Consider the following 14812-nt stretch of genomic DNA (forward strand, 5'->3'; position numbering starts at 1 on the left):
TATGCTTTGGGGGTGTTTTTCTGCTAAGGGGACAGGACAACTTCACTGCATCAAATGGACAATGGACAGGGCCATGTACTGTCAAATCTTGGGTGAGAACCTCCTTCCCTCAGCCAGGGCATTGAAAATGGGTCATGGATGGGTATTTCAGCATGACAATGACCCAAAACACACAACCAAGGCAACAAAGGAGTGGCTCAAGAAGAAGCACATTAAGGTCCTGGAATGGCCTAGCCAGTCTCCAGACTTTAATCCCATAGAAAATCTGTGGAGGGAGCTGAAGGTTTGAGTTGCCAAACGTCAGCCTCGAAACCTTAATGACTTGGAGAAGATCTGCAAAGAGGAGTGGGACAAAATCCCTCCTGAGATGTGTGCAAACCTGGTGGCCAACTACAAGAAATGTCTGACCTCTGTGATTGCCAACAAGGGTTTTGCCACCAAGTACCAAGTCATGTTTTGCAGAGGGGTCAAATACTTATTTCCCTCATTAAAATGCAAATCAATTTATAACATTTTTGACATGCGTTTTTTTTATTATTTTGTTGTTATTCTGTCTCTCACTGTTCAAATAAACCTACCATTAAAATTATAGACTGATCATTTCTTTGTCAGTGGGCAAACGTACAAAATCAGCAGGGGATCAAATACTTTTTTCCCCTCAATGTACAAGGTCTGAGGTCATCTGCCTTTGGCCTAAAGAGCAGGAACCCAAACTTCAAAGAAATTAGAAATACAGACATTATCATTCTGCAAGAAACATAGTCTAAAGGAGACGGACCCACTGGTTGCCCTCAAGGTTACAGAGAGTTGGTAGTCCCATCCACCAAACTACCAGGTGTGAAACAGGGAAGAGACTCAGGGGGTATGCTAATTTAGTACAGCGCAGATGTAACCCACTCTATGAAATTAGTCAAAACAGGAACATTTTACATCTGGCTATACATTAATAAGGACATTTTCTCAGAGAAAAATATCCTCATGTGTGCTACCTATATCCCCCAATAGAATCCCAATACTTTAATGATGATAGCTTCTCCATCCTAGAGGGGGAGATCAACCATTTCCAGGCTCAGGGACATTTAATAGTCTGTGGCGACATAAATGCCAGAACTGGACAAGAACCCGATACACTCAGCACGCAGGGGGACCAACACCTACCTGGAGGTGACATCATTCCCTCCCCCATATGCCCCCTAGACACAACTACAACAACATAACCAACAAAAACAGGACACAACTCTTGCAGCTCTGTCGGATGCTGGATATGTACATAATCAATGGTAGGCTTCGAGGGGACTCCTATGGTAGGTACACCTATAGCTCATCTCTTGACAGTAGTACTGTAGACAACTTTATCACTGACCTCAACCCAGAGTATCTAAGAGCGTTCATTGTCAGTCCACAGACACTGCTATCAGATCACAGCAAAATCACACTCTACTTGAACAGAGCTATGCTCAATCATGAGGCAATAAAGCCAATAGAACTCAATAATATTAAGAAATGCTATAAATGGAAAATAGTGTGGAAATGTACAAAAAAACAATTAGGCTACAACAAATTCAATCCCTTCTTGACAATTTCCTGGACAAAAGGTTTCACTGTAATAAGGTGTAATAGTGAAGGTGTAAACATGGCAGTAGAAAACCTAAACAGTATATTTGACCTTTCAGCTTCCCTATCAAATATATATTTTTAAAGCAGACAACCTAAGAAAATTAACAACAATGACAAATGGTTATAAGGGCACAGGGCAAGACCCAGATGCAGTCAATGGAGGCAGATGGTTTGAGTCTCTGATATTTATTATAATCCAAGGGGCAGGCAAAAGATCATAACCAGGTCAGAGCCCAGGAGGTACAGGGTGGCAGGCAGGCAGGCTTGGTCAGGACAGGCAGTATGGTCAGGCAGATGGGTTCAGAGTAGAGACAGGCAAGGGTCAAAACCAGAGGACTAGTAAAAACAGAGAAAAGGAAAAAACAGGAGCACGGAAAAACCACGCTGGTTGACTTGACAAGACGAACTGGCAACAGACAATCAGGAAGCACAGGAATAAGTACCCAGGGACTAATGAGGAAAACAGGTGACACCTGGAAGGGGGTGGAGACAACCTCAAGAACAGGTGAAAACAGATCAGGGCGTGACAATGGTTTGATGAAGAATGCAAAAACCTAAGAAAAAAATGGAGAAACCTATCCAACCAAAAACATAGAGACCCAGAAAACCTGAGCATACGACTTCACTATGGTGAATCACTAAAACAATACGGAAATACACTACGGAAAAAGAAGGAACAGCATGTCAAAAATCAGCTCAATGTATTTAAAGAATCCATAGAATCTAACCACTTCAGGAAAAATTCGAAAACTCGAAACAAACTTGAACACGAAGAGTTATTTATCCAAAACCGAGATGTATGTATAAACCGCTTCTCCAATCGTTTTGGCTCTATAGCAAAGAACAAACAGCAAAAACATATACATGATCAAATACAAATCTTAGAATCAGCTATTAAAGACTACCAGAACCCACTGGCATTACGATAAGACCCAGATGCAGACAGTTCAAATAACAGGCGTTTATTATAAAACAGGTGGCAGGCAAACGGCAGGCAGAGGTCGGTAGTCCAGGGCAGAGTCCATCAAGGTACAGAGGCAGGCAGGCTCAAGGTCAGGGCAGGCAGATGTCAGTAATCCAGGCCAGAGGCAAAAGGTACAGAAAGGGCAGGCAGGGTCAGGACAGGCAGAATGATCAAACCCGGGATAACTAGAAAACAGGGGCTCAAGAAAACAGGAGTAGAAAAAACACGCTGGTAGGCTTGACGAGACAAGACGAACTGGCAACAGACAAACAGAGAACACAGATATAAATGCAAAGGGGATGACAAAGGGCTGTGAGACATAGGTTTAATCCTAGACACATGAAAAGTGGGATGTATACGGAGGGTACGGGTCAACAGAAGACGAACAGCAGAGGGGCTAAGAACCGTGGAGATGGGGAAAGGGATGATAAAATGGGGGGAAAGTTTGTGTGACTCCACCCAGGGGGGCTGATCCTGAGTGGACAGCCATACCATCTGCCCGAGACAATAACTGGTAGCCGGGGTCCGGTGGCAGTCCGCCTGTCGATACCTGGAGGTGGTCTTGAGGAGAGCCGACCGAGCTCTCTTCCAGGTACGGTGACAGCGGCGGACAAACATCTGGGCAGAGGGTATGCTGACCTCAACCTCTTGCTCCGGGAGAGCGGGGGAAGGGTGTTGCGGGCGTACTCTACCCACACGAGTTGCTGACTCCAGGTGGTGGGGTTGTCAGAGACAAGGCAATGAAGCATTGTCTCCAGGTCCTGGTTGACTCGCTCCGACTGGCCGTTAGACTGGGGTTGGAACCCGGAGGACAGGCTGTCTGACGATCCAATGAGCGTGCAGAATGCCTTCCAGAACCGGAACGAGAACTGAGGACCCCGGTCGGAGACCATGTCCACCGGAAGTCCATGGATCCGGAAGATATGCTGCACCATGAGCTGGGCCGTCTCCTTAGGTGAGGGTAGCTTGGGGAGAGGAATGAAATGGCTGGCTTTGGAAAAACAGTCCGTCACTTGAAGGATAATGGTGTTTCCATCAGATGGGTGGAGACCAGTGTCCAGGGATATATGTGACCAGGGACGGTGAGGGACAGGAAGTGGTTGGAGGCCAGCCAGATCTTGCCGAGGAGTCTTATTCTGCGCACAGATAGTGCAGGGGGTGACGAATGAACGGGGAGACATCGGGGTTCATGGTGGGCCATCAAAAGCATTGTTGCACCAAGGTCAGGGTCCTACTGGAACCCGGGTGACAGTCAAGCCTGGAGGAGTAAGCCCACTCCAGGACCGAGGAGCGGACAGCTTCTGGAACAAACATCCGGTTATCTGGGCCCCCACCGGTGTTCGGCTGGGAACACTGCGCCTCGTGGACCTGGTTCTCTATTCCCCAAATGAGTGCCGCTGCCAGACACGAGTTAGGAAGGATGGTCTCGGGGACCGAGGGTGTAACAGGGCTATATCGGTTTGAAAGCGCCTCCGGCTTGACTTTCTTGGATCCCGGGCGGTAAGAGAGGAAGAAGTTGAACTGGGTGAAAAGCAGGGCGGTGCAGAGATATTCCAGGTTCTTGTGATCCGTCCACACAGTGAAAGGAAGTTCTGCCCCCTCCAACCAGTGCCTCCATTCCGCCAACACCTTCTTCACCGCGAGAAGCTCACGATTTACCACATCGTAATTCCTCTCTGTGGCATTAAGACAATGGGAGATGAAGGCGCAGGGATGCAGCTTAAGGTACAGGGCAGAATGCTAGGACAGGACAGCCCCCATTTGGTCTGTCCAAATGGAAATGTAACACAGCTGGAGAGTCATCTGAAGCGTCGGCCTCCACCACGAACTGACGGGATGGGTCAGGATGGACTAATATGGGAGCTGTGGTGATGCGGTGCTTGAAGTCCTGGAACGCCAAGTCAGCAGCTGGGGACCACGTGAATGGAACCTTGGGAGAGGTGAGTGCAGAAAGGGGGGAAGCCAGGGTGCTGTAACCACGGATAAAGCGGCAATAGAAATGTGCAAATCCCAAGAAGCGTTGCAGCTGCGCTCTGGATGTAGGTTAGGGCCAATCCACCACCGCTCTCACCTTTCCGGGATCCATCTGCACATTACCCGTAGCGATGATGTAATCAAGGAAGGAGATGGTGGAGCGATGGAATTCACACTTTTCCGCTTTCACAAAAAGCTGGTTCTCCAGGAGGCGATGGAGGACTTGTCGGATGTGGAGCATGTGTTCTTGGGCTGAGCGGGAGAAAACGAGGATGTTGTCAAGGTAGATGAACACGAACCAGTTCAACATGTTGTGGAGAACGTCATTAAAACCTGTTGGGGATAGGGGGCAGTATTTGCATGGCCGGATAAAAAACGTAGCCGATTTAATCTGGTTACTACTCCTGCCCAGTAACTAGAATATGCATATAATTGTTTGATTTGGATAGAAAACACCCTAAAGTTTCTAAAACTGTTTGAATGGTGTCTGTGAGTATAACAGAACTCATTTGGCAGGCCAAAACCTGAGAAGATTCCAAACAGGAAGCGCTCTGTCTGACCATTTCATGGCCTTCTTGATCATCTCTAACCAAAACAGGGGATCTCTGGCATGACGTGACATTTTCTAAACCTCCCATAGGCTCTCAGAAGGCACCAGAATGATGAATGGTGGCTTTGCAGGCCCTGGCTGAAAAACATTAGCGCATTTTGTAAGTGGTCGATCTGAGGACAATGAGACTGGAGGTGCGTGCACGAGCCGACACCATGTTTACTTTCTCTCTCTTTGAACGAAAACAACGACTCCCGGTCGGAATATTATCGCTTTTTTACGAGAAAAATAGCATAAAAATTGATTTTAAACAGCAGTTGACATGCTTCGAAGTACAGTAATGGAATATTTTGAAATTGTTTGTCACGAAACGCGTCGGGCGCGTCACCCTTCTTTTCCCATCGGATAGTGTCTTGAACGCACGAACAAAATGCTGCTATTTGGATATAACTACGGATTATTTGGAACCAAACCAACATTTGTTATTGAAGTAGAAGTAATGGGAGTGCATTCTGACGAAGACAGCAAAGGTAATCAAACTTTTCTAATAGTAAATCGGAGTTTGGTGAGTACCACACTTGGTGGGTGTCAAAATAGCTAGCCTGTGATGGCCGGGCTATCTACTCAGAATATTGCAAAATGTGCTTTCACCGAAAAGCTATTTTAAAATCGGACATAGCGAGTGCATAAAGGAGTTCTGTATCTATAATTCTTAAAATAATTATGTTTTTTGTGAACGTTTATCGAGAAATTTAGTAAATTCACCGGAAGTGTTCGGTGGGAATGCTAGTCACATGCTAATGTAAAAAGCTGGTTTTTGATATAAATATGAACTTGATTGAACAAAACATGCATGTATTGTATAACATAATGTCCTAGGATTGTCATCTGATGAAGATCATCAAAGGTTAGTGCTGCATTTAGCTGTGGTTTGGGTTTATGTGACATTATATGCTAGCTTGAAAAATGGGTGTCTGATTATTTCTGGCTGGGTACTCTGCTGACATAATCTAATGTTTTGCTTTCGTTGTAAAGCCTTTTTGAAATCGGACAGTGTGGTTAGATTAACGAGAGTCTTGTCTTTAAAATGGTGTAAAATAGTCATATGTTTGAGAAATTGAAGTAATAGCATTTCTAAGGTATTTGAATATCGTGCCACGGGATTACACTGGCTGTTGAGTAGGTGGGACGCAAGCGTCCTACTGGCCCAGAGAGGTTAACCAGGGCCTGGAACACAGCTGGAGAGTTGGTCAGACCAAATGGAGCAACCAGATATTTGTAGTGTCCGCAGGCCGTGGTGAAGGCTGCCTTCCACTCGTCCCCTTCCCGTATCCGCACCAGATGGTAGGCGTTTCGCAGGTCCAACTTGGAGAAAATGGTGGCCCCCTGGAGTGGCTCGAAGGCCTACGCTTTGAGTAGTAGCGGGTAATGGTTCTTAACTTCTATGGGCTAGGTGGGACTCCACCTGCAGGACACAGCCAGTGAAATATCAGGGCGGCAAATTCAAAAACAACAAAATGTCACAATTCAACTTTCTCAAACATACAACTATTTTACACCATTTTAAAGATACACTTCTCCTTGATGTAACCACATTGTCCGATTTCAAAAAGGCTTTACAGCGAAAGCAAAACATTAGATTATGTTAGGAGAGTACATAGACAAAAATAATCACACAGCCATTTTCCAAGCAAGGACATGTGTCAATAAAACCCAAAACACAGCTAAATGAAGCACTAACCTTTGACGATCTTCATCAGATGACACTCCTAGGACATTATGTTACACAATACATGTATGTTTTCTTCGATAAAGTTCATATTTATATCCAAAAACAGCATTTTACATTGGCGTGTGATGTTCAGAAAATGTATTCCCACCAAAACCTCCGGTGAATGTGCACATCAATTTACAAAAATACTCATCATAAACGTTGATAAAATATATAACAATTATTTAAAGAAGTATAGATAGCAGTTGCATCCAGGGGTAGTCTATGTCAGATTTTAAAATAGCTTCACGGAGAAAGCACATTTTTCAATATTCTGAGTACATAGCTCAGCCATCACGGTGAGCTATTCAGACACCCACCAAGTTCGGGGCAACCTAAACTCAGAATTAGTATAAGAAATATTCTCTTACCTTTGCTGATCTTCGTCAGAATGCCCTCCCAGGACTGCTACTTCCACAAGAAATGTTGTTTTTGTTCCAAATAATGCATATTTATGTCCAAATACCTCCGTTTTGTTTGTGCGTACAGATCACTTATCCAAATGCATAACGCGCGAGCGCGGAACCAGAGACGAAAAGTCAAAATGTTCCATTACTGTACTTAGAAGCATGTCAAACGCTGTTTACGCTGTCACCCTTCGTCACCCTTCGGATAGTGTCTTGAACGCACAACAAAACGCCACTATTTGGATATAACTATGGATTATTTGGAACCAAACCAACATTTGTTATTGAAGTAGAAGTCCTGGGAGTGCATTCTGACGAAGAACAGCAAAGGTAATCCAATTTTTCATATAGTAAATCTGAGTTTGGTGAGTACCAAACATGGTGGGTGTCAAAATAGCTAGCCCGTGATGGCGAGCTATCTACTCAGAATATTGCAAAATGTGCTTTCACCGAAAAGCTATTTTAAAATCGGACATAGCGATTGCATAAAGGAGTTCTGTATCTATAATTCTTAAAATAATTGTTATATTTTTTGTGAACGTTTATCGTGAGTAATTTAGTAAATTCACAGGAAGTTTCGGTGGGTATGCTAGTTCTGAACGTCACATGCTAATGTAAAAAGCTGTTTTTTTATATAAATATGAACTTGATTGAACAAAACATGCATGTATTGTATAACATAATGTCCTAGGAGTGTCATCTGATGAAGATCGTCAAAGGTTAGTGCTGCATTTAGCTGTGGTTTTGTTTTTTGTGACATTATATGCTAGCTTGAAAAATGGGTGTCTGATTATTTCTGGCTGGGTACTCTGCTGACATAATCTAATGTTTTGCTTTCGCTGTAAAGCCTTTTTGAAATCGGACAGTGTGGTTAGATAAAGGAGAGTCTTGTCTTTAAAATTGTGTAAAATAGTAATATGTTTGAAAAATTGACGTTTTCAGATTTTCGAGGACTTTGTATTTCGCGCCACGCCCATCATTGGATATTGGAGCAGGTGTTCCGCTAGCGGAACGTCTAGATGTAAGAGATTAAATTGGGTACGTTTTTCATCCGGCCGTGAAAATACTGCCCCCTAGCCCAGACAGGTTAACCGTGATGTCAATGATGCCCCAGTAGTCGATGCACAGGCGCAGGGTTTTGTCCCTCTTCTCCACAAAGAAGAACACTGCGCCAGCGGGGAAGGCAGAAGGACGGATACACCCTGCAGCCAGGGAGTCCTCGATGTACAGGGAACCAGTACGGGGGGAAAAAAATTAAAAATGTATGAAAACGTATGAAATGTATGCCTTCACTACTGTAAGTCGCTCTGGATAAGAGCGTCTGCTAAATGACTAAAATGTAAATGTAAAATGTCTATAGCCTTGGTCTCCGGACCCGACAGTGGATATAGTCGTCCCCGGGGTGGTATGGTGCCTGGGAGAAGATCAATCCCACAGTCATAGGGTTGATGTGGAGGAAGTGAAGTGGCCCACTGAAAACCTCCTGGAGGTCAATGTACTCCATGGGAATGGCGGAGAGGTCCGAGGTCCGATCCAATTACATTGAATGAACTACAGGACAAAATACCATTCTTCCAACACAAAAAGGCCTGTGGGGTTGATGGTATCCTAAATGAAATGATAATATGTACAGACCACAAATTCCAATTGGCTATACTCTTTAACATCATCCTCAGCTCTGGCATCTTCCCCAATATTTGGAACCAAGGACTGATCTCCCCAATCCACAAAAATGGAGACAGATTTGACCCATTAACTTCCGTCAGTGGCACGTCGTTAGTAAACATTTTAAAAAGCAAGGGGCCTAAACAGCTGCCCTGGGGAATACCTGATTCTAACTGGATTATATTTGATAGGCTTCCATTAAAGAACACCCTCTGTGCTCTGTTAGACAAGCAAAAATATCCTCTGTGTACAACGCAAAACACCAAATAATGCATGCATAGCAGAATAAGGCCGATACCAGCTAATTATCAAAATCCAGAAAAGAGACATTAAATTGTTCAACCACCTAAATGGAAGCGATTCCCAAACTGTCCAAAACAAAGCCATCCCCTACAGAGAAATTAACCTGGAGAAAACCCCCTAAGCAAGCTGGTCCTGGAGCTTCATTCACAAACACAAACAGACCCCACAGAGCCCCAGGAGAGCAACACAATAAGACCCAACCAAATAATGAGAAAACAAAAAGATAATTACTTCACACATTGGAAACAGAGCAATTTAGAATGCTGTTTGGCCCTAAACAGAGACTACACAGTGGCAGAATACCTGATCACTGTGACAGACCAAAAATTAATTAATAGCCTTGCTTTTGAGAAAGACCGCCGAAGCCAGACCTGGGTCTCACGAGCAGATAGGCTATGTGCACACCGCCAAAAAAATAAGGTGGAAACTGAGCTGAACTTCCTAACCTCCTTCCAAATGTCTGACCATATTAGATACACATATTTCCCTCAGATTACACAGACCCACAAAGAATTCAAAAGCAAATCCAATTTTGATAAACTCCCACATCTATTAGGTGAAATACCACAGTGTGCCATCACAGCAGCAAGATGTGACCTGTTGCCATAAGAAAATGGCAACCAGTGAAGAACAAACACCAGTGTAAATACAACCTATATTTATGTTTTTTCATTTTCCCTTTTGTACTTTAACTATTTGCACATCATTACAACACTGTATATATACATAATATAACATTTGAAATGTCTTTATTCTTTTGGAACTTTTGTGAGTGTAATGTTTACTGATGATTTTATTGTTTACTTTTGTTTATTATCTATTTCACTTGCTTTGGCAAGTAAACATATTTTTCCCATGCCAATAAAGCCCCTTAAATTGAACATCAGGCTGATGCGCGTCGCTGGAGACCTCGTGCTGAAGGGCAACTCTGGCTGCGCCAATTCCGGACTGTAGGGCGACTCTGGCTGCGCCGATTCCGGACTGTAGAGTGACTCTCGCTGCGCCGATTACGGACTGTAGGGCGACTCTCGCTGCGTCGATTCCGGACTGTAGGGCGACGCTCTCGGTTCCGGACTGTGGGCCTTGTCTCTCAGCTCCGGACTGTGGGCCGTCTCTCTCGGCTCCGGACTGTGGGCCGTCTCTCTACCGGGCACTGTCGCCGGACACTCTGGACGGGGCACTGTCACCGGAAGCTCTGAACGGGGCACTCTTACCGGAAGCTCTGGACGAGGCACTGTCGTCGGAAGCTCTGGACGGGGACTGCGCAGTGAAGACCTGATGCGTGGGGCTGGCTTAGGACGCGCCAGACTAGGGACACGCACCACAGGACTAGTGCGAGGAGCAGGAGCAGGACGAGCTGGACTGGGCTGACGCACTGGAGGCCTGGTGCGTGGGGCTGGTAGTGGAGGTACCAGACTGCTGACACGCACCCCAAGGCTAGTGGAGGAGCGGGAAGAGGACGTACTGGACTGGGCTGACGCACTGGAAGCCTAGTGCGTGGTGCTGGCTTTGGAGACGCCAGATTGGAGACACGCACCTCAGGGCTAGTGCGAGGAGCGGGAACAGGGTACACCGGGCCATGGGTAAACACTGGAGGTCTGGAGCGCACCTCCTGCACAACCCATCCTGGCTGGATGGTAATAGCAGCCCTGCACGAGCGGAGTACTGGCACAGGGCGAACTGGGCTGTGCAGAGGCCAGATGGTTGCCGTGCGTAGAGCAGGCGTAGGGTAGCCTGGGCCTAGGAGGCGCACCGGTGGCCAGATGCGCTGCGCAGGCATCCTCCTTCCAGGCTGGATGCCCACTCTAGCACGCCACTTGCGAGGGGCTGGGATCACTCGCACCGGACTGTGCGTGTGCATGGGCGAGATCGTGCGCACTTCCGCATACTCCGGCGCTCTCCACTCCATATGCTCCCCATAATAAGCACGGGGAGTTGGCTTAGGGCTCACCCTTGTCCCAGCCAAACTACCCGTGTGCCCCCCCCCAAGATGTCTTGGGGGTGCCTCTCGTGCTTCCCAATCGGCGCGTATAAAGCTTCATACCGGCGCCGCTCCGCCTTGGCTGCCTCTATCTCCTCCGGTGGGCGACGGTATTCACCAGCCTGGTGCCATGGTCCAGCCCCGTCCAGAATCTCCTCCCATGTCCGCGATTCCCTGTAGTCCACATAATTCCTCTCCAGCTCCTTACCCCGCTGCTTGGTCCGTTTGTGGTGGGTAGTTCTGTAACGGGTGTCGTATGGAGTAGACCAAGGTGCAGCGGGAAAATGTATACTCATCTTCTTATTTATTATAAAAGAAGGAAAAAAACTAAAGAAATACGTATACAAAAATGAACGAACGAACGACACTACACAGTCCCGTCAGGTGCTACATACACTAAACAGAAAATAACTACCCACAATTCCCATTACCAAAACACCCCTATACATAGGACCTTCAATCAGAGGCAACGAGGAACAGCTGCCTCTAATTGAAGGCCAAATCAATAAACTAAACATAGGACTAGAAAGACTAGAACATAGAAATATACTAACATAGAACATAAACCAAAACCCTGGAACACTTTAATCAAACACCCCTCTACAAAACACATAGCCCAACAAACCCCGAAACACTCTAAACAAATACCCCCTGCCACGTCCTGACCAAACTAATATAACAAATAACCCCTTTACCGGTCAGGATGTGACAAGTAACTCTTAATCCACATTATAGCAGGGGGTGTAAAGCCATAACACATACGTTTTTCCAGCAGCAGACCATGATCAATAATGTCAAAAGCTGCACTGAAGTCTAACAAGACAGCCCCCACAATCATTTTATTATCAATTTCTCTCAGCCAATCATCAGTCATTTGTGAAAGTCCTGTGCTTGTTGAGTGTCCTTCCCTATAAGCATGCTGAAATTATGTTGTCAATTTGTTTACTGTAAAATAGCATTGTATCTGGTCAAACACCATTTTTTCAAGAAGTTTACTAAGGGTTGGTAACAGGCTGATTGGTCAGCTATTTGAGCCAGTAAAGGGGGCTTTAATATTCTTGGGTAGGGGAATGACTTTATAGCTTCCCTCCAGGCCTGAGGGCACACACTCTCTAGTACGCTTAAATTGAAGATGTGGCAAATAGGAGTGGCAATATCGTCTGCTATTATCCTCAGTAATTTTCCATCTAGATTGTCAGACCCTGGTGGTTTGTCATTGTTGATAGACAACAAGAATTTTTTCACCTCTTCCACACTGACTTTACGGAATTCAAAAGTACAATTGTCTTGTTGGCGTCTTGTCTTTCATAATTTGGTCCGATATACTTGGATGTGTGGTGTCAGCGCTTGTTGCTGGCATGTCATCCCTAAGTTTGCTTATCTTGCCAATGAAAAAGTCATTAAAGTAGTTTGCAGTATTAGTGGGCTTTGTGATGAATGAGCCATCTGATTCAATAAATGAAGGAGCCGAGTTGTCTTTTTCCCCAAAAATGTAATTTAAGGTGCCCCAAAGCTTTTTACTATCATTCTTTATATAGTTTATTGTTGTTTCATAGTGTAGTTTATTTTTCTTTTATTTAGTTTAGTCACATGATTTCTTAATTTGCAGTACATTTGCCAATCAGTTGGGCTGCCAGACTTAATTGCCATACCTTTCGCCTCATCCCTCTCAACCATACCATTTTTCAGTTATTCATCAATCCAAGTGGATTCAACAGTTTTTACAGTCATTTTCTTAATGGGTGTGTGCTTATTAGTAACTGGAATGAGTAGTTTCATAAATGCGGTTACTGGCCCAACGCTCTAACCACTAGGCTGCCTGCCCTATATGGTTGTGAGGTATGGGGTCCACTCACCAACCAAGAATTCACTAAATGGGGCAAACACCAAATTGAGACTGCATGCAGAATTCTGCAAAAATATCCTCTGTGTACAACGCAAAACACCAAATAATGCATGCAAAGCAGAATAATGCCGATACCAGCTAATTATCAAAATCCAGAAAAGAGACATTAAATTGTACAACCACCTAAACGGAAGCGATTCCCAAACTGTCCAAAACAAAGCCATCCCCTACAGAGAAATTAACCTGGAGAAAACCCCCTAAGCAAGCTGGTCCTGGAGCTTCGTTCACAAACACAAACAGACCCCACAGAGCCCCAGGAGAGCAACACAATAAGACCCAACCAAATAATGAGAAAACAAAAAGATAATTACTTCACACATTGGAAACAGAGCAATTTAGAATGCTGTTTGGCCCTAAACAGAGAGTACACAGTGGCAGAATACCTGACCACTGTGACAGACCAAAAATTAATTAATAGCCTTGCTATTGAGAAAGACCGCCGAAGCCAGACCTGGCTCTCAAGAGAAGATAGGCTATGTGCACACCGCCGACAAAATGAGGTGGAAACTGAGCTGAACTTCCTAACCTCTTTCCAAATGTATGACCATATTAGATACACATATTTCCCTCAGATTACACAGACCCACAAAGAATTCAAAAGCAAATCCAATTTTGATAAACTCCCACATCTATTGGGTGAAATACCACAGTGTGCCATCACAGCAGCACAATGTGACCTGTTGGCACAAGAAAAGGGCAACCAGTGAAGAACAAACACCAGTGTAAATACAACCTATATTTATGTTTTTTCATTTTCCCTTTTGTACTTTAACTATTTGCACATCATTACAACACTGTATATATACATAATATAACATTTGAAATGTCTTTATTCTTTTGTTTACTGATGATTTTATTGTTTAGTTCACTTTTGTTTATTATCTATTTCACTTGCTTTGGCAAATAAACATATTTTTCCGATGCCAATAAAGCCCCTTAAATTGAAATTGAAATTGAATTGAGAGGGAGGGGGGGCAGGAGGGGAGAAAGTATCTGGGGACGACAAAGCCAGCGTGTGCAGACCACGTTGTCTGATGAGACCGTCACACAAGACTGAGTACACAATTCATAAACATATAGTGATTATAAACTAAAGCTGGGGGGGGGGGTCAGACACACACCTTATATATACAGTCCTAACCTTATGTTCAACACAAAGTTAGGCAGTGGCAGGTACATAACTGTTCACAGCCCATCACTGGCAGAGAGATTTAGAAGCAAGGACACACTGCTCAGTATACACTGACTGAGGTAAGTGTGTGTGTGTGTGTGTGTGTGTGTGTGTGTGTGTGTGTGTGTGTGTGTGTGTGTGTGTGTGTGTGTGTGTGTGTGTGTGTAGAAGTGTCTGCAGTATTCTGCTAGAGGGCAGCATAGCGTGAAGAAAACACTCCGACCTGCAGTTTTCCGTTGCCCTGGAAACAGGTAGATATCCTTTCCTTTTCTTCATATTTCTCTCCGCTATCCATATCAGTGCACCCTCCTCCTCCTCCCTCCATTCCTCTCTCCCTCCTTCTCCAGCTCCCTCCTGTGCCCCCTCCCCTCACAACCTGCTGCAGCGCGAACACACACATACACCACACACACCACCTCCCCACCATTCCAGTCCACTGCAGTAATTTAGCAATGTCACAGGGAACTCTTCCCGTCTTCCACTTCACAAGCTAACACACAGAG

Source organism: Salmo trutta, chromosome 12 (assembly GCF_901001165.1).
Source record: "Salmo trutta chromosome 12, fSalTru1.1, whole genome shotgun sequence".
NCBI classification, from domain to species: domain Eukaryota; kingdom Metazoa; phylum Chordata; class Actinopteri; order Salmoniformes; family Salmonidae; genus Salmo; species Salmo trutta.